Raw genomic sequence first — 20,508 nt, 5'->3', positions numbered from 1 at the left:
CATGACCACGCTTGTGTGTTAAAATTTTTTAATAAAAAATGCTTTCTTTCTCCATACTTTGGCCTTCCCATCATTTTGGTGGAGGTTAATCTTCATCTCATTAGTCCACAACACTTTTGTGGTTTATCTCTCTGTGTACTTCTTTGCACTATCCACTCATAACAAAAACAGGCTTCACTGGAGGGATGTTATTGGTCAGGCGATGAGCGGTGTCTGGTTTCTTCCAAACTTGACGCCTGGCATTCATGTGCCTTTTTCTAAGGAGTGGCTTTTGTAATATGACTTTTCCATTTCTTACATTAATCCTTAATATAAGGAAAATCTTATTTATGGTTACTTTGTAAGTTTTTTGGAACAACAGAAAGGAAATGATTAGGGATGCGCCGAAATGAAATTTTTGGGCCGAAACCGAAAACGGAAAATGAGAAAAAAACGAAACGCTGAAAAGAAATTATGCCAATTTTTGAATTTTTTAAAATTATCATTGCATTTATTATATTTATTTAAAATTATAATATTATTATTAAATATTTAGGCCTATTTAGCACGGAGCGGGACACGGTGCGGCACACTTAAAATCCACACATTCACACATTCACCAACGTCCAAAAATAAATAAATTTCTTCGCACCAGCCAATCGGCTTGGGGAACGGACTGCAAAGTCACACACGCCGTCCTGTACAGATCTGTCGTCACCCAGAGATAGTGCTAAGTGTTTATTTGTTTAAAACTGTTGATAGCAATAGTGCTAACATTAGCTAAAGTATTTTGCACGGCCTCCAATATGCAAGTGAAAAAGTAGAAGCGCTCAAGTATGGAGGACCAAAAGTGCCAAAATTAAATAAATGAATACACCATTAAATAATAAATAAAGTTGTCGTTAATTAATTAAATGTTTCATTTATTAATTAAATATGGAATTAAATAAATCAACGTGTTAATTAATGAAATTACCTATGAATATTTGTAAATATATATATATAATTATTTGTCTGTTTAATTAATTATTAATTAATTATTAATTATTTGTCTATTTAATTAATTATTTCATGGTCACTGTGTTGCGGTGTTTCATGAATTTATTTTATCTGTCAAACTCACCCATCAAAGTTTGGTGGGCAGGTCCTAACACCTGATTGGTCACCCTGCTCACCAAGTCAAGGCAAATCCATGTCAGAATAATGAATTGATGCAGAGTGAGTAGCTAGTAAACCCAATTCAATAGGCTAGGTGGCGCTATTGACCTCAATGGGTGCGTTACCATTAGACTCAGATTTACGCTCTCATAAGGTGCTTTTTGAGACGTGTTGAAATGGAAGTCACTTTTTTTTCGCATTTCCTGTAGTTATGTGACCCCGCCCGGTGAAAGGAAGAAAAGGAAGTTGGAAGTACAGGGCCACTCGCTTTTGTGTCTGAATTGCTTCGTGAGGGAACAACAAGTCTTTTTGTTTCTTCTTTTTTCTTTTTTTCCCTTTTTTTTCTTGAGAAGAAGCAAGAAGAAAAAAAAAGGGGACAACAAGTCTTATTAACACGCATTCAATTTTTTTCTCGTAACGTTCATGAGGAGCCGTTAGCGTGACGTGACCGCCTACAAGAACTGCGAGATCTCGCGAGAGTCGAGGCGGGACGTTACGAGAGCTACGCCTCAGAAGCAAATCACTCTCAAACTGTCCTGTAGCGAAATAGTGGAAATATCGCTTTTATTTTTATGTTGGCTTTGCACAATAACAAGCCTCGATCACTCTATTTCAGCCACAAAAAAAATCCATCACCTTAGCCGCCATGTTTCTAACCTCTTCAGGCCGAAGCAGTCGATGAGACAAGATTTGAGTGAATCAGCCCCGCCCACTAACTTTGACGGGCGAGTTTGACGGATAAAATAAATTCATGAAACGCTGCAACACAGGAACATGAAATAAATAAATACAAAAATAATTATATATATATTTATATATGTAGGTAATTTAATTAATGACACATTTATTTATTTATTGGTTTGTTTAATTCCATATTTAATTAATAAATGACTCATTTAATTATGTTAACACATTGATTTATTTAATTCCATATTTAATTAATAAATGAAACATTTTATTATTTAATGATGTATTAATTTATTAAATTTTGGCACTTTTGGTCCTCCATACTGGAGGGAGTCTCATCAAAGAAAAAAAAGGAAGGCGCTGCAGGAGAAAGAGTGGCTCACCTGTAACGCAGTACTGGGCAGCGCTCTCTTTTTTGACAGATTACCAAGCGACCCTCTCCTTCTCCGGTGTACACAATGAAGCTGCCGGTACTCACAAACGCTAGCGAGCAGCAAGGCGGACACTCTCTCCCGTGTTTGGTGTGTAATTCAAACAGACACTTGCTTGCAGCGTTTTTTTTTTTTCCTTTGCTTGCGTCACTACAACATCCTCTTTCGGCCGTATTCTTTCGGCTTGAATTTTATTTATTTTTTAACTACATTTTCGGTGGCCAAATATTTGATGCATCACTAGAAATGATGCTTTGGAGGCATTATCTTGTGGTCACCTTCGGGCTATGGCCCTCTCTTGTCCCGTAGGAAATAAAAGACACATTTACTCCAGCAGCGCTCTCTTCACACACACATACTGACTGTTGCCGCCTTGGGGACGGCCAACGCTTCCGATGAAGTGCCGTCAATGACCTGGAATAACGCCACCCCGTGGCGCCGTGCGAAGGAATCCATCAGTGATCCTAAACGGAATTGCCTCACGGCCGCACTCGAGTAGAGTAATGGCCATACGCATGCACAGCATCCATTTTCAAACTTCCCCTTGCCTCTGGCCTTTTCTTATCAGACTTTTCTCGCCGCTGTAACGAGAATTCCGAGCTATCTGCTCCCGCCGTCACTCAGGTTTACTGCCCACTCGCTCCTGTTTCCGCCTGTTCAAGTGCTTTTGAAGCGGCTAATTTAAGGTAAAACTTTTGCATTTAATCCGTTCCAACGCATCAAAGCGGTTGTCAATCAGTGGCGTGATCCTGACTGCGTCATTTCACTCAGAGATGTTCAAATGGAAGCCCAATTTGTCTGCCAACCTTTTAGATCCTGTGGACGGGCCCGGACTGGGTCTCATTTTCAGCCTTGGACTTTCAAGGCTCAGACCGGCCAACTTTAGTTTACAGTGTTTTAATGAAGATGTATATTTCATATGCAATCTAAAATAGATTAAACATTTGAATAAGTAACCAACGTCAATAGTTATGTTGTATATGATCAAAAATTTCAATAACTCATTAGATCGCAATCAGTATATCTGAACAATTATGAAAACATAAATAAAGTCAAGTGTGCTAAAGAAATTCATTTGACCACCATTCTCTAAACATAAAGCCTAAATAAGGAGATAATAAGGCTAGGTATACAAGACAAATGTGATATTTTTAAGAGCTAAAATAATAAACTGCAATCACACTTTAACTTTCTTGTGCTGGAATATTGCTTGAATTACTATTATAGAAGGGCAGGGTTTACAAAATGGGGTAGAAAATACAAAAGTTAGTTTCAGCCACATTTAAAAACTAGTCATTTCTATATTTCTTTTCAATGTAATTAATTACTATATATATTTTTTAAATCCCAAAAAGCAGGTTAAGCCATACTATTCATCTCTTCCTTCTCGTGGGGCAGAATGTTTTTTTCCTCCCTCAATGTAACCTACTGTTCCCAACAAGTGCAAATACCACAACATTAAATGACTCGTAGAAAAATGATCAGCCAAACATGCTATTGGACCGTTATTTACACATTATTCTGTTTGTTTTTGTGTTGCTTACTGTCTTCTCCATCAGGCACATGCACTTCTATAGGGCTCTGCAATGATTCATACATTTGAGCTATAGGGCGCATTTGGCGCATCAGCTCCACTCCTTTAACTCTTTTACTGCCAAAAACGTTAAATAACGTTTAGTAAAAACCTACGGAGGGGCGCCAAAGACGTTAAAAGACGTTCACTATGTTTTTGTTTTGTTTTTTTGGAAACGGGTGGAGAAAAGCCTTGGCCAGCTGTGCTAAAAGTATCAAGCAGATCGAGTTAGTATAATGACTATTTTTGGGCACAAGATGGCAGCGATGACTCTCTTTGGACAAGATCGGGTAGGCGTCAGTAGAAGACGTGAGGCGGAGCTAGAGTGTTGAGGGGAGAATGGCTAAGGAAGCGAAAATGGCGACCGGTTGCAAGCAGCTCACGCTTGAGCATTTTTTTCAAAGACGAAAAGCATCGACCAATGCTAAAGAGCACATTGATGATGATGATGATGGTGACTCCGAGGTTGACGCCGAAGTCGGAAGCGTTGACGCGGCAGCTTTGATCGCGTCGTAAAAAGAAAAACGGTGTAGTTGAAACATCCACACAATTGTAAATAGTACCACAGTTGCACACATTTGTAAATAGTTTGCCAAATTGTTTTGTCAAATTGTTACACTGTTGAATGTAAATAAACGTATTTTGCTATCAAAAAACACTTTTTCATTGTTAGTGGTAGTGTTTTACATAAGTAAAGCACTGTTTAGATGTTTGTGGCATCATTCATGGGAAAAAAAAGGTGTCAAATTCACTAGAGTGCATGAAATAATATCGTTTCACAAAAAGCTTGATTTCTCCGTATTGTGGTCCAAAACAGAGCATTTGGATGAAACTAACCATTTTCTATTGTTGATTACTGAAGAACGGAATAAGGTAGAAACAAACTTTTTTTTCTGATGAAAGATGAGAGTTCGATCTTTCATTTGGTAGTATCTATGTTTCCTTTTTTGTGGACCTTGAAAGATCAGTCAAAATGCTTAAATCAGCTGGCACCCACATATCCTCTTTTCAGAAAATGCTTGGCAGTCAAAGAGTTAATATTGCCTTTTCTCAGTCTTTTCTGCTATCTGACTTGACTTGTTTACGAGTGTCTTGTTTGGCTGTAGTGTCAGCGGGCGCTGACGAGGGTGGGGAAGTAAGGAGAGAGAGAGAGAGAGAGAGAGAGAGAGAGAGAGAGAGAGAGAGAGAGAGAGAGAGAGAGAGAGAGAGAGAGAGAGAGAGAGAGAGAGAGAGAGAGAGAGAGAGAGAGAGAGAGAGAGAGAGAGAGAGAGAGAGACAAAGTGACGCTTTTCTGCGCCACTCTTTTCTGCTATTTGACTTTCTTTACTATTGAGAGTCCGGACACTCAGTGTATTATTTAATTAGTTTGGCTGTGTGTCGGCCAGCGGCCTGGCTAGGATGGGGGGGAGGGGAGGGGAGGGCGAGCGAGAGAGAGCGCGGTGCTTGCTTCAAAAATGCGTATTACCCATTCTGCACAAAATAGTGGCCAAAAGGTGCATAATTCAGGCCGACCAAGCGGGGAAAATGAAGACCACTCCAAGTTAGTAACTCTGGTTCTGGCTAAGTATCTACCAAAAGCACTTTAATTGCTGCTTTTGAAACAAAATTGCGGGCCGAAATACACAGCGGCCAACCGGGAAAAAATCCCGCTGGTTCCGCCTTCTCAATCCAAGCCTGCCTGTGGATATGTGTCATGCGTCTAAGTGTTTTAAATGCATGTAATAACACAACCTACAGGACTGTCTGGAGGCTTTTAAAAGGAATCTAATTACAGAAACACTCGGAGTTAACAGAAAATGAAATGATTGGGTTGTTAAGGCAGAAAAGATTTTGTTATGATGTCTTCCCATTTTCTGTTAACATGAAGCCTTTAAATTGACTTGAATTGACTGCAATCCATAACATCGATGAGCAAAAATGTGGTAGCTGTTGTTTTAATTATTACGTGAAATGAATAAATATGGTATGGGTGACCGAGTTTTTCAAGATGCAAGGTGTCATTCGGACAAATAAAAATTTTTTTGCATTGACTTACAAGCGCAAACTTGAGATAGTCGCACTGTATCGTAGCAGTGAACTCGAATTTGGCAATATTGAACAATTGATCAAAAAAGAGGCTTCAAACTGTTTAATGCCACTCCCAGTTAAAGTATACTGTCAAATTTAACCTAAAACAAAAAGAATGGGTATTTAAAACAACATAGCTTTTTGTGCATAGTTTAATGCTAACAAACAATACCACGCGCCATTGATATACCGACAGGTAGCATTGATATTTGTGGTTTTAGAAGCAACATATATTTGAACGAGTGCTGTCAAAGTTAAAGCGTTAACTCATCGATTAGTCACAAAGAAATGATCACAGTAACCATGTATTAACGCAGATTACTCACACTATTAATTTTGACCACAAATCTGCTATCTGGTATGTATCCATTTTTTCTAATTAGTTTTGTAAGAAATAACTTTATTAATTAAATTATGGCTGAGAGATTTATAAAAAAAAAAATAAAAAATATATAAAAAAATATATATATAATTGTAATCCCCCACACACAATATGGTGATTGCAAATTCATATGTGATTATTTTTTTAAGGTTTTCTTCCCATGTATTTTAAACAAACACAATCCATACATTTCTCTGTATGACAAGAGAAAATTGCCAACCTTGTTAAGATGCTGATTAACATCCACTAATACAATATCGTAAGCAATGAAGCAGCAGTAATGAATTAGTAAGTCCTGCAGACAAGAAGAAATGCCACCTGTGGCTTCAGCATAGGCATCACGCCATTCTTCAAGACCATCCTTCACCTTCATCCTCCACATTTCATACTTCAGCCTGACCTCACTCACGTGCACCACAGCTCCCATCATTTATGGATAACGTTATATATAAACAAGATCCAATAGGCGCTTGCGCTTGCTGCTTTTGTGGAAGCGAAATTGCTCTGGGAAAGTTGCTTCACGTCCCCCTGGGGGAGGTCCACAGTGCACGAGGGTATAGACAGATTAATGGCAATGCGTTTCGGCCAGCTTTTCCAGACGTTTTAAGCGTTGGCGCACCCCCCATCCCGTACACACCTATTATAAGGTCATTTTAATGGCAGCATGTTCATCACGCCAATAGAAGCAAGACACACAAAAAAACATCCAACATAAAGCTTGGTTTATAGGCAGTAAAGAGATTGTGTTTAGTGCTGCAACCCTCTATTATTTATTAGTAATTTAGTCTGTTTTTTGTATTCTTTTGTTTTCATTTATTCTTATTTGTCAATTTCGAAATTGTGAATAAAATAATATAATATTAAAATAAGCATTTTAAACTACTATGCATTTAACGAGAGCTGGGATGTATTTGATTTAATTGATTGTTTTTGTTTTGGGGGGGGGTAACCCCCCCATCACTTGGCAAGAATCCCCACCTGTGGACACACCCTATAAAGAATTTTGTCTTTGTGAAATCATATCCCAGTACATTGGTCCGTCAGTATGCGGTCTTTAAATCAAATGCACTGTGGTACTCTTGAATGAAACATCTTCAAGTTCGAGATTGATCATATTGAATCATGGCTTTAGCACTAAGTGGCCAGATCTGAATGGAAAAGAGGTACCTAATATGTAGTCTGCAAAAAAAAACATTAAATATATTTGTGTGTTTTTTTTTGTTTTGTTTAGGTTTTTTTTTTTCTGCCTGCTGCCTCTGAGCTTTGATTTGATGAGAGTGGGCTGTTTCTCGGAGCTCAAGGAAACGCACAAGTGGATGAATACATGCTCCCTGCACGCCTCAATAAGAGCAAATAAGTGCAGTGCGGTCCTGTTTTCTTTCTTCTTCTCAAAGTCCTGCAGCGTCTCCAAGGGGGGGGGGGGGGGGGGGGTTGTAGCGCTTCTCATGTGTGGCAGCATGCTGAATAGAAAAGATTGAAGGAAGAACGCCACTGCTCTTACGATCCACTCAGCCGTCATTTGGGGCGGTTGGACGGGAGGTTATTCTCAGTCCTGTTACTCCGTCTCTAGCCTCACGATCCACTAGTGAGTGACAGCGAATTAACGTTACATGCTGTATATCCTGTCGCGAAATGTTATTTTTTTCTTTTTAAATATATTTTTAATAGATTTTCTGGAAAACGTATTGGGTGGTGTATCAACATGGTGTAGGAAACACTGGCGAGGCTTTTAGGCAGCCAAATATTCCCGTTGCTACGATGTTGTTAGCAGGCTTGGGGAGTAACGGAATACATGTACCGCCGTTACGTAATCCGATTAAAAAGTTTTAAAAACTGTATTCCATTACAGTTACAGGAAAAAACATGCAATCAGATTACATGTACATTTATTAAAAATGGGGATTACTTCGAGGGATTATAATTTCTACAATGAGAGAGAGAGAGAGAGAGAGAGAGAGAGAGAGAGAGAGAGAGAGAGAGAGAGAGAGAGAGAGAGAGAGAGAGAGAGAGAGAGAGAGAGAGAGAGAGAGAGAGAGAGACAGAGACAGAGACAGAGACAGAGACAGAGACAGAGACAGAGACAGAGACAGAGACAGAGACAGAGACAGAGACAGAGACAGAGACAGAGAGACAGAGAGACAGAGAGACAGAGAGACAGAGAGACAGAGAGACAGAGAGACAGAGAGAGAGTGCGTGCACGCCCGCCCGGGCGAGTGGGACCGTTGCTACATGTCGGGGAGCTGGGAAAGACCGAACTGACTAGCCGTGTCCTTCACACGCGGGCAGTTTGAAAAAGCTCCACGGATGGGAGGAAGAAATGGCGACTTACTCGGAGCGAAAGTTTGAGCTGAGAGTCCAGCAGCCTGCTACGCGCTGTAGCTTCTTGCTAGCTAGCTCGCTAGACTACAACCATAATGTGAGTTACACCTTCCAAACAAATCTTCCTACCACCTATTCACTATTTAAACATCATACGCAACATATACACGGCTAAACTTGTGACTGGGATAAAAGTTAATTTTGCAGTTGATGTCACGCATCGTCATCTTCATTGGATGACTCTATCTATCTATCTATCTATATCTATAATTTAATTTTTTATTTAATTTTTTTAATATTGAAAAAAAATAATTGTATTTTGTATGTGGGTGAGTATGTGCGTGTGTATGTGTGTGCATGTGTGCGTGCGTGTGAGTGTGTACTCATTAGTTCACCTAAAACCTATTAAAAAATCCCATACCGTTCACCTAAACCGAATACTTCAGAATCCAGCTAGAGTCGTGAGGTTGTCAGGAGACCCGAGGAAGGATCAAAGAAAAGAAAGGAAAGTGAAATCCAGCACCGACCAGACATTACCTAATACCCACCGGGTTACCAACCAGAGTCTTTCACCAACCCCAGAAACATCTCAATTCCAACAAATTAGGGATACCTCAAGAGATCAAATGAATGGGGAATATTCTAATCCAGTGTTCGTTTTCAACGGCCAATTCTCCACTCCGTTTGAGTTGCCACCCATTCGTGCTCATCTCTAATTCCAAGTCTAGCTGTAATCAACTTGTTTGGAATAGACGGTCCCTACTGTTTCCAATTGTACTGCAACTTTTTGATCTGTATGGGCACGCTTCCAGGCGACAGATGGATTGAAGGCAGAGCTCGGCCAGAAGGCTGAGGATGAGATGCGAGGCTTGAGTACGATCACAAGCAGGGCTCAGTGGGCTTGAGAGGCTGCAGGCGGGCAGACTAACCTCTATCTCCATCTCTCTGCGTGCCGGCGGGAGGTTGACAGTCATGCTTCTCTGTGATACCCCCCCCCCTTCTCCCGCACCCCCACCCCCGGGTGGCTAATGTCACCGATTGGATGACACGCGGCCGCAAGTCCTCTCCACAGCAGGTCTGCGAATTGAGATCCTGGTCGCTTTTTTTTTGTTCAAAGGCAGTGCTTCATCCGTAGGTAATGCTGTCAGTGGCTTCTTTGATGGGTAGTTTGTAGACGCGGTAGATTGATGGCAACTTAACCCAACATTGCTCACAATGTGTGAACACCTGGAAAACATGCCAGCTGCCTCAGCTGTATGTGGATATCTACTTTAAGTTGACTTTTGAAACAAATGCTGTCTGTTGCAACCTTAAATTTTTACTTTTAGTTTCTATCACAGCACATTTAGGCAGCAACTTGTCTGAACAAAAGTAATGAGGAACAGAGGTGGCAAATCCAGGTCCAGAAAGTAAAAACCCTGCCACAGTTTGGCTTTAGCCATTGATGCTAGCTCGCTAGCTAGCATCCCTAGATGGTAAATGAGCACCATGGGAGCTAGCTAGGGAGCTAGCAAGCTAGCACCTGGGGCTAAAGACAAACCGTGGTAGAATTTTACTCTCTGGACCTGGATTTGCCACCTCTGATGAGGAAGAATCTCTCTTTTTTACACTAGTCTGTATTGCAGCTGTATACGCTATTGTAAAATTTTCAACCAAAATTGTTGATGGTTAAGTTTGGAAAGCGCCAATCATTCAATAATTTTGAGTTCTACCACACCCCCTTGAGACAGTTGAGCCAAAATTGAAGAGATTACACGTGGGCATCTTTTCGGACTCGGGTGGAATTCTGAATTACCTGCGGCTGTGAGAGCTGCTTTGACACGTAAGAGTGCACTTGTTGCAGAAACAATGATTGGATCTCAGCGAGTGTGTGTGATATTCCATAATCATTTACTGCCATGCCAACCAAGCCTTCATTGCCAGAGATTGCAACAACAATAACAACAACAAAAACATTCTTAACAGGTCCAACAAAAATACTGTTGGTTGTTGGTGGCAGTGTTATCGCTATCTTTGCATTTGCACTGAAAATGATGGTGAAGACAAAATAAAGAACAACAAGCTTTTACAAGTCCCCTGAGAGCAAATTATGTATTCAGACACTCGGAAATTAACCCATTAAGGCCCAAAGTGCCTAGCAAACCATGTCTCTAAAACCTATGGGTGACTTTTGAGTCACCGCCCCAAAACCTAAAGTTTTCTTGGAAATTCAACAATATTAAAACAAATTGATATTGAAAGAGGAGTCTGTATACTCATACATAAGAATTTATTCTTTACTTTAAATAATACAGTAACAGACCCAGAGGTCTGATACATTATTATTCAGTTAACTATATTTAATAAAGTATATACATTTGGTAATTTATAGGCCCCAAATAATGATGCCCACGATTTTTTCTCTCAGCTGTTTGATTTAGCAGGGAATTCTACTATTATTATTGGAGGAGACTTTAACACAGTATTAAATCCATTAAATTATCGTTCTCATACGACATGTATAAGGCGATTACAATCCGCTAAAGTAATAAAGGAATAAATGGATGATTTTGGCCTCGTCGACAGCTGGAGACTTAAAAACCTGACTAAGAAGGAATTTACCTTCTTTTCTGCGGTGCACCGGTCTTTTTCAAGAATGGATTTTTTCCTTACAAATAATTATATTGCTGAAAATTGGTATAAAAATACATCCTTGCACTATTCTTTCCCACCCTAAAAGTTGATTATACCTTTAAACCACCCCTGACATGGCGTTTTAACATCTCACTGCTAACTGATGCAGAGTTCGACAAAATTATAAGAAAAGAGTGGGCAGACTTTTTGGAAATAAATGACTCTCCAAACGTATCTCCGTCTCTTCTTTGGGAAGCTGGAAAAGCGGTAATTAGAGGTAAAATTATATCATATTCATCTTATAAAAAGAAACAGGATCAAAAATTAGGAAAAGACTTGGAAGATAAAATTAAACAACTGACGGATGAGTACGCAATAAACCCAAATAACCAAATATGGACTGACTTACAAAATACAAAAATACAGTTAGACGATATATTTATAAAAAAAGAAAAGTTTATAAAATTAAACAACTGACGGATGAGTACGCAATAAACCCAAATAACCAAATATAGACTGACTTACAAAATACAAAAATACAGTTAGACGATATATTTATAAAAAAAGAAAAGTTTATAATACAACAATTGAGATACAACAACTTTGAATATAATAACAAATGAGGTCAATTTCTTGCAAACCAACTTCAACTTAATCGGGAAAAATCTCTTATAACGGCTATTAAAGGAATAACTGGTGAGTGTATACAATCACCAGAAGAAATTAATAATATTTTTTATAACTATTATCGCAACCTATACTCAGAAACTAACAAGCCTATCCCTGAGCATATTGAGGCATTCCTCAGTAGCTTAAATATGCCTCAGTAATCTACTGAATATAAAGATATGTTAGATGCGCCACTTACTATAAACGAGCTGTACAGTGCTCTAGATAGTATGCCTAATGGCAGAGCACCTGGCCCGGATGGTTATCCGGCTATATTTTTTAAGCACTTCTGGTTAATGCTTGTTCCACTATTCTTAAGAGTAGTAACATAAATTAAAACTACTGGTTACATACGCCCACACATGAATACAGCAGCAATTAAACTTTTATTAAAGCCAGAACAAGACCCCACCCTTCCATCAAGTTACCGTCCGATTTCACAAATTAACACTGATATTAAAATTATCGCTAAGGCTTTCGCATCTAGACTAGAAACAGTAATCTCGACAATCATTCATAGCGACCAAACAGGCTTTATTAAAGGTCGTCGCTCTACTAATAATATTAAGAGGCTCTTTAACCTTATTAGCATGTCACAGCGGTATGATAAAAAGGCAGTTATTATATTGCTGGATGCAGAAAAAGCCTTCGACGAAGTTAACTGGTCCTTCCTCTTTGCTGTTCTAAATATATTTGGCTTTGGGAAGTCATTTATTCATTCATCAGTATTATATGATTCTCCTAAAGCTACAGTTACTACTAATAGGATTACATCTCAGAGTTTTCCTCTACAGAGAGGCAGAAGACAGGGATGCCCACTGTCCCCTTTATTATTTGCAATATTTATTGAGCCGCTTGCATTAGCCATACGCCAGCAAAGAAGGATTCAAGGAATTCACTCCGGGGTAACAGAACGCAAAATTAATCTATATGCCGATGATATTTTACTTTATTTAGAAAAACCTGCTATCTCGTTAGGGGAAGTATTTAACTTAATAACTAAATTCTCACAGTTATCAGATTATTCTATTAACTGGACAAAATCTAAAAACTACCTATTGCAGAAAATTCATGGAACCCTGCAAGCCAGGACCCATACTACTCATTTCCTATAGGTAATTTAAAATACTTAGGCATAAAAATCTCACCTAAATTAACTGATTTAATTCATTTAAACTTTACTCCACTTCTGGATAGCATTTATAGTGACTTGGAGCGCTGGAATAATCTTCCTATTTCTCTAATAGGACGAATAGCAACCATTAAAATGAAAGTCTTACCCAAAAATTGGTCTCCCGGATTTAAAGGGAGAAGAGTCCTGGAGCGCTCCCGGCTTTAACGGTACAAATGCGTTCTCACGCTCCCGGCCTTAATGCGTTAAATGGTTCACTGGTCAAACAATAATTAATTCCAGCAAAAATGTCACGCCTTGAGCCATGGCAACACATTTACATTAAATTGTCCACAGTTTTGATCCACAACAGGACTTGTACCATCCACCTGTGGCTCACTACTGGTCACTCATTGGTCAAGCAGATTAGTCAATGTAACATTTGAGGGTACATGGCAAGAAATAAAACCACACAATAGCTGTGCCTAAAGATTTGTCCACTTTCTTGTCTTGGTCTCATTCCAACAGCCACAGGTGGAAAACTAAATTGTTAGCCTATTAGCATAATTGTCAGACTAATTTTTCAGAAAACAACGGGGGGTGGGGGCATAATAAAATCAACAAACATGAAGTGTCAAATTACCTCATGGATGACTGAGAAGCAACACAGACAAAAAGGAGAAAGGCAAATATTAGCAAGCACATTTGTATCTTTTATTGTTATTTGTGACAGTCATTTAAAAACAACTTGTTCCAATAGGCTAACGAAATACAGAAAACATCTGTTGTTAGTCTTGTCGTTCCAAATACCACCTTTGGTAGCCCTCTGATAATGCCTCCAAAGGTGAAATATTGCTGGGTCGACTAACAGCACAGAGGCTTTTGTTTCACAAACCTATAATTACCTTGCTGTGTTATAAAATAATAACAACAGTTACTTGAAAATGTTGAACATATTCAAACTTGTGTGTGTGTGTGTGTGTGTGTGTGTGTGTGTGTGTGTGTGTGTGTGTGTGTGTGTGTGTGTGTGTGTGTGTGTGTGTGTGTGTGTGTGTGTGTGTGTGTGTGTGTGTGTGTGTGTGTGTGACTGTATGAATATCAGTGTTAGGCAATGCATGGTGCACAGTCATACTAAAAAAAAATTAATACATACTGTACTGTATGTATTCAAATTTTCTGAGTATGACTGAAAAGTGTAGTGGGGTAACGGTTACTCGAATAATATGATTGCAAAAAAAGTTAATGCAAAATGTCTGCCTTCAAGCTTCTCACGGCAAAGTTTCCCATATAGACTCATGTTACTGCAATCGCAAGTCCAACTCCATATAAAAATAATTAGAGGCGGGAGGAAAGAGTCTGTAAAAGAAAGAGAAGGTCCTGTTTGGTTAAGTGCAGTTTTCACCACAACAATTACTACCACGATCGCCAACAGAACTTGGCTAATGTAGTTATAGTAGGCTATAACACACAGCTACTTCACTCGATATTTTTTTTAACAGATGATAAAAAAACTAGCGCATAATAAAACCCATTCATTGACACCCACATCACTCACCAGACCAGGCCTTTTATAGCCATATACACGCAAAGTGACAGATATTACAGTGGACAAAAATGATAGACACTTCACATGCACGTTATTGTGTTAATAATGCAAACAAATTATTAACTCTTTGACCGCCAAAAACGTTTAATAACGTTTAGTAAAATCCAAATGAGTGCCGCCAAAGACGTTAAAAGACGTTCACTATGTTTTTTGGTTTTTTTTGGGGAAACGGGTGGAGGAAAGCCTTGGCCAGCTGTGCTAAAAGTATCAAGCAGATCGAGTTAGTATAATGACTATTTTTGGGCACTAGATGGCAGCGATGACTCTCTTTGGACAAGATCGGGTAGGAGTCAGTAGAAGACGTGAGGCGGAGCTAGAGTGTTGAGGGGAGAATGGCTGAAGAAGCGAAAATGGCGACCGGTTGCAAGCAGCTCACGCTTGAGGATTTTTTTCAAAGACAAAAAGCATCGACCAATGCTAAAGAGCACATTGATGATGATGATGATGGTGACTCCGATGTTGACGCCGAAGTTGGAAGGGAAGTGGACGCGGCGGCTTCGATCACGTCGTAAAGCCTCACCGGCTAGCGATGCTAACGGCGGAAAATGTGGTGCACAACCGAGCACTTCTGTACAGGCGGACGTTCAATCGGACGGAGTGGGTACAGTCTGATCACGGAGAAGACACTGGTTCTGGACTACGATGCCACCATGAATGGAGTGGATAAGATGGATCAGAACATCTCTTACCACCCGGTATAGGAAGCCAGACGTAACACCAGGTCACCGTATCATGATCCTGAGAGTAGACTTGATGACAACATGGCCAAACACACACTGCAGTATATACCTGCTACTCCCCGGAAAAAAAGGCCGGCAAGAAAGTGCACGCGAAGGGGCAATCGCAGTGAAACTAATCTGTGGTGCAAATCCTGCTGCGTCCCCTTGCACGCAGGGGAGTTTTACACAATATACCTCACAAAATAGAAAAACGGTGTAGTTGAAACATCCACACAATTGTAAATAGTACCACAGTTGCACACATTTGTAAATGGTTTGCCAAATTGTTTTGTCAAATTGTTACACTGTTGAATGTAAATAAACGTATTTTGCTATCAAAAAACACTTTTTCATTGTTGGTAGTAGTGTTTTACAGCAGTAAAGCACTGTTTAGATGTTTGTGACATCATTCATGGGAAAAAAAAGGTGTCAAATTCACTAGAGTGCATGAAATAATATCGTTTCACAAAAAGCTTGATTTCTCCGTATTTTGGTCCAAAACAGAGCATTTGGGGGAAACTAACCATTTTCTATTGTTGATTACTGAAGAACGGAATAAGGTAGAAACAAACTTTTTCTGATGAAAGATGAGAGTTCGATCTTTCATTTGGTAGTATCTATGTTTCCATAGTCCAAACACAAAATTTTCTGTGGACCTTGAAAGATCAGTCAAAATGCTTAAATCAGCTGGCACCCACATATCCTCTTTTCTGAAAATGCTTGGCAGTCAAAGAGTTAATCAATTCATCTGAGTACACAATTATAAATACGTTTGATAGCTGCAGTCCCACTAGAGTCATCTTAGGACTGCTTCACATTGTTTATTATTATTTGGGTGTACCTCCAGCAATAAAAAGTCTCCTTGCCAATCCCCTTCTTCTTCTTCTTCTTCTCCTCTTTTATTTAATGGCCACTAATCATTTATGCGCCAGAGTTATTAGCCTCCAACAGTCTTCACTTCCCCCTCAAAGAAGACGTTCCCCCGTCACCCCCCGCCCCCAACTGGGGTTGCTACGATACTCGTCCGCCCCGGCAGCAAAGGTGGAAGCTCGGGGAGGAGAAACAGCTGCAGGAGAGGAGCGGCTGTGTTTTCTCGGGTTACGCTTTGCCGACATTCGAGAGCGTATTAAAACCGCTTTTGTTTGTGTGTGCACCCGGCGTCTCGGCAGCCTAATGAGGCTGTTTGCTTGCCGTTGATTCTCTGCCATATGCGTGCCGACACATCAGAGAACCTTCAGGCGAAAGGCTTTTTTTTTCTCTCTTCTTTTGGCTTTTTAGCAATGAGCAAACAACAAGAAGGTGAATATTCCGCAGATGACGAACACATTGAAAGCCTAAAAGCATCTAAAAGTTGTTCAGCCTCAGCCAAAGAAGCTTTATTGTTATGGAGTCAAGATGTTTTCAACACAGGTCAGAGTTTTATTGGATCGCTTTAAAATTGAGTTTAACAGTTTGGTTCAGGTCAACAGTTTAATTGGAAGCGGGTTGTTTTGCTGAACATCTTAACATAGCATAAACAATTCAAGGATGCCCAGTAGAGTGCCTTGTGGCTATTGTTGTACTTTGTGGTCATTATTGAATATGTTGACTTTACTTGTACATAGGGCTGGGCGATATGGCCAAAAAATTAAATCGCGACTTTTGCAGTCATTCGGGATGATAACTAATAATAAACCCAACACACATTTATTTAAAAAGTTTTATTTATTCAAAAATAATTCTTGTGCAAAAATGTTCAGCTAACAATAATGTATACTAATTCTAAATTTGTTTTAACATTCATAGTTTTTGCTTAAATGCCACAATGAAGTAGTTGGTAGCTATTGTAAACATGTCTTGCATTCTCTGCCACTTGTGCAAAGTTACAACTCACAAAAACATTTGAATGTAACACAACATAACAACAGCTTTTAATAATCCAGAAGACAAAATTCGATTTCACAATTTAGCTCATTTTCAACGATTGGATTTTTAAAATGGCAATGTATCGAATTAATTCGATTTATTGCCCAGCACTACATGTACAACTTTTTGTTTACAGTTATTGAGTCTTAATGAATTCTTGTCACGTTACCATTCAGACTTCAAAAATGGCAAAACATGCATCTGTTGACATGATTTGAACAAAATCAACTGAGTATGCAGGGTCAAAAGAAGTTTTCGTCCTTTTGGCATAGCATTTAGGTCAGCTGGAGGCTGGATTCGAACCCCTTAAATCAGAACAATGACGCAGATGTGCTAACAATTTCACCACCGTAGGCTACCCTTGGACTTTTATTCAGAAATTAATTTCACTTTGAAAGGTGTACAGCAGTCGTGTCAAAAGGTCCCCCGCACACCGAGCGACGCGGAAGAATGCGACAATCATGAGAAAAACAGCAACTCTGGCCGTCATATAGCCCACCTTGCTGAAAAATTCTATTGGCAGACATTGTTTTAAGATGCGACAAATACTGTTTGTTTTCTTTACCATAAACAACATAGTGCTTGTGTATTTATACGACAGAGACTCTCCATGCTTTGCTTTTTCAATCCCGGGTACACATGAAATTTTAAATATTATTATATACAGTGATGCGATCTGTCATTTGGCAGTTTTTTTTTGTCTTGCTTTGAGCACAAACTTGTGAAACAAGAACCTTTATGGCGTCAGTGAACTCGATTCAACTTACTTCACAGGAAGAAGCAGTTTGGCAAATGCAAAGCAATTCATTAAAAAAAAAAGAGGCTGTTTTACGCCATTCCCTGGTGAAAAGAGACAACTACATGTGTATTTAAATCAACATACCCTTATGAACAAGTCATCTTAGCTTAATGCTAACAAACAATGGAAAGTGCCATTGACATGCTAACAGTTAGCTCTTTTTGAAAAACTTAATAGTGGACCATAAACAGTAGAGCAACACATTTAGTGGACAGCCGCATATTCACTTTGGAGAAGTTATTGTAGATGTGGGCGGGGTTTATGGGGGTAGGGGCTGACAAATGCAGTAATGTATGGTCTGTTCAGAAAAAAATTAATAAATCTGTCTGTGCGCGGCCCTGGTACCAAATTGGGCCACGAACCAGCGATTGGGGACCATTACTATGGATGGATGGATAGTTTGACTAACTATGACCTTTAACGGACCCCTCATTGTGCTTTATGTCTGTCCTTGTCTTGTTCTTGTTTGACCTGATGTTTTATTGTATTTTATTTTTTCATCCCGGTTCCACCAGATTCACTTAACCTTTTGTCCGTCAACAAGGTCAGAGCGCTGCTGGTGCTTTATTTGATCTGCCCGGCCGAAAGCGGTCATCTCAGCTCGACCCCGACAACCGTCTTTTTCTTTTATCTTCTGTCAACGGGCTGCTGTGAGGTGATAAGATGAGCCCCCCCCCCCCCCTTAACACGCTGGACTCGCATTTTCGATGCTTCTTCCCCTTTTTAAAACCACTTCATTGATGTTTTGAAGACACACAAGACGACACACTCACACACTTTGTGGAAAATGTCGACAGAGTTGGTGAATACGAGATTACGCTCCATTTTGAACTGACCGATCAGGCCCCAAAAACAAATTTATAATTTTTTGAAGGAACTTTCTAATTTAATGTGAGTGTACAACTTCTTATAGAGGATTTTTTTTGGACAAGAAAAAAGATGATCACCACTTGAGAGTATACGGAATATTAAGAAACAAATATAAGTACATATTTAATAAATAAATAAATGGTATTTTTTTAAGTCATTTTTTAAGAATTTTAGACGCTTCTGATGATTGGCTTTTATTTGGTCAAAGCCGCCATGCACTTTTCCCCCTCTCCGAGGACTTTGTGTCTGACTTTGCCAGAAGTGCTGAGGCGGCTCCCGGGTCACCCGTAGGGGAAACAGCATGCGCGGTTTTCTTGCTGAGACGAAGGCCCGTGACCTGCCAATCATTTTGATATCTGGGGCTGATGCATCCGTCCCGACGGCCTCGTTAACAGCCTCTAAATTTAAACATATAAACAGCTTTTTAAAGTGTCCCCCTGCTTCATTTGCATGATTTTGCCTAATTCCCTGCTTGCTTCTGTCATCACCCGCTGCCCGTCCTCCTTCGCATGCAGACCGATGTCCACCGTGTCCTTGACTGGTCCTCCTCAATGGCAACAAACACCGGAATCAAGCTGTCTTAAACGCAATCACTTCATTCAAAGCAAGTCTATAGATACAATGTCGACATCCAAACGCCAAATATTAATATTGTTATATCAATATATACAACCTATTATCACACGTAGATATATGCTTCTGATGCAAAATCTCCTATTTGTGTTGTTTTATATTGAGTTCACTTTTTAATTGCTGCTGAAAAGCAACATTTTCCGATGTTACTTTGCTTTGCAAACTCACCGTCTCCACTCAGCCCCGAGGCTGGAAGGCGTCCGTGTGTAACGTGCAGCCTGTGAGCGCGTTCCAGGCTGTTTGCTGCATTGTTCTCAGCGGGGAGCAATAGCAGGTCACCCTTGGGGGGCATTCGGCGCTCTGAGTGACGTTGCCGCATGCTCGCCGTTGTTGTCGTCTTATTCCGTCACTCACAAAAGGAGAACACAGGGATGCTAAAAACAGGCTGCGCTTGCCTTTGTGCATCTCCGACTGAAGTATGCTTTAACGAGTCGACGAGTGAGCAGCAGGCGTGACGCACGCGGCGTTCGCTCACAATATTGATGCTGTTGCTGTCCAAAAAGAAGGAGTCTGGTTGGCCACTGGCTTCCGGGAGGGAGAGGAAGAGAACAGAGGGGTTGGAAGTAAACTCTGTAAGTAAGTAGAGATGGTAGAGATGGTAGAAGTATTAACTCATGCACTGCCGTTGACGGCTATAGACGTCAGAAATTCATTTGAACCATTTCTATTAGTTTCCACTTTTGTATGTATGAAAACCTAGAACTATTAAAGTCATGCGATTCATTACAATTAAAAATGTTAATCACCTGATGCAATTAGAAAAATATATATATATATATATTTTTAAAAGTGGCGTCAGGTGATTACATTTTTTTATTGTAATTAATCGCATGACTTCTCTAGTTAACTCACGATGAATCAAAAAATGTACATCTGTTCTTAATGTACAATTTAAAAAAATCTGGGTTTTCATACTCTTGTTAACAAAAGTCGGAAAAACTGTTAAACTAATAGAAATAGTTCAAATGAATTTTTGACGTCTATAGC

At 39.7% G+C, this 20,508-nt stretch overlaps 1 protein-coding gene across 1 annotated transcript in view; it reads left to right on the top strand.

The window, feature by feature from the left end:
* The window catches only part of rnd2 (Rho family GTPase 2), a 46,066-nt gene that overhangs the window by 13,218 nt on the left and 12,340 nt on the right, over nt 1-20,508 (top strand). The window lies entirely within an intron of this gene.

This window comes from Leptonotus elevatus, chromosome 1, assembly GCF_054856555.1.
Source record: "Leptonotus elevatus isolate MCC_2025b chromosome 1, RoL_Lele_1.0, whole genome shotgun sequence".
NCBI lineage: Eukaryota > Metazoa > Chordata > Actinopteri > Syngnathiformes > Syngnathidae > Leptonotus > Leptonotus elevatus.
Note: the sequence above shows the minus strand (reverse complement) of the source record. Positions and strands in the feature narration are given on the sequence as shown.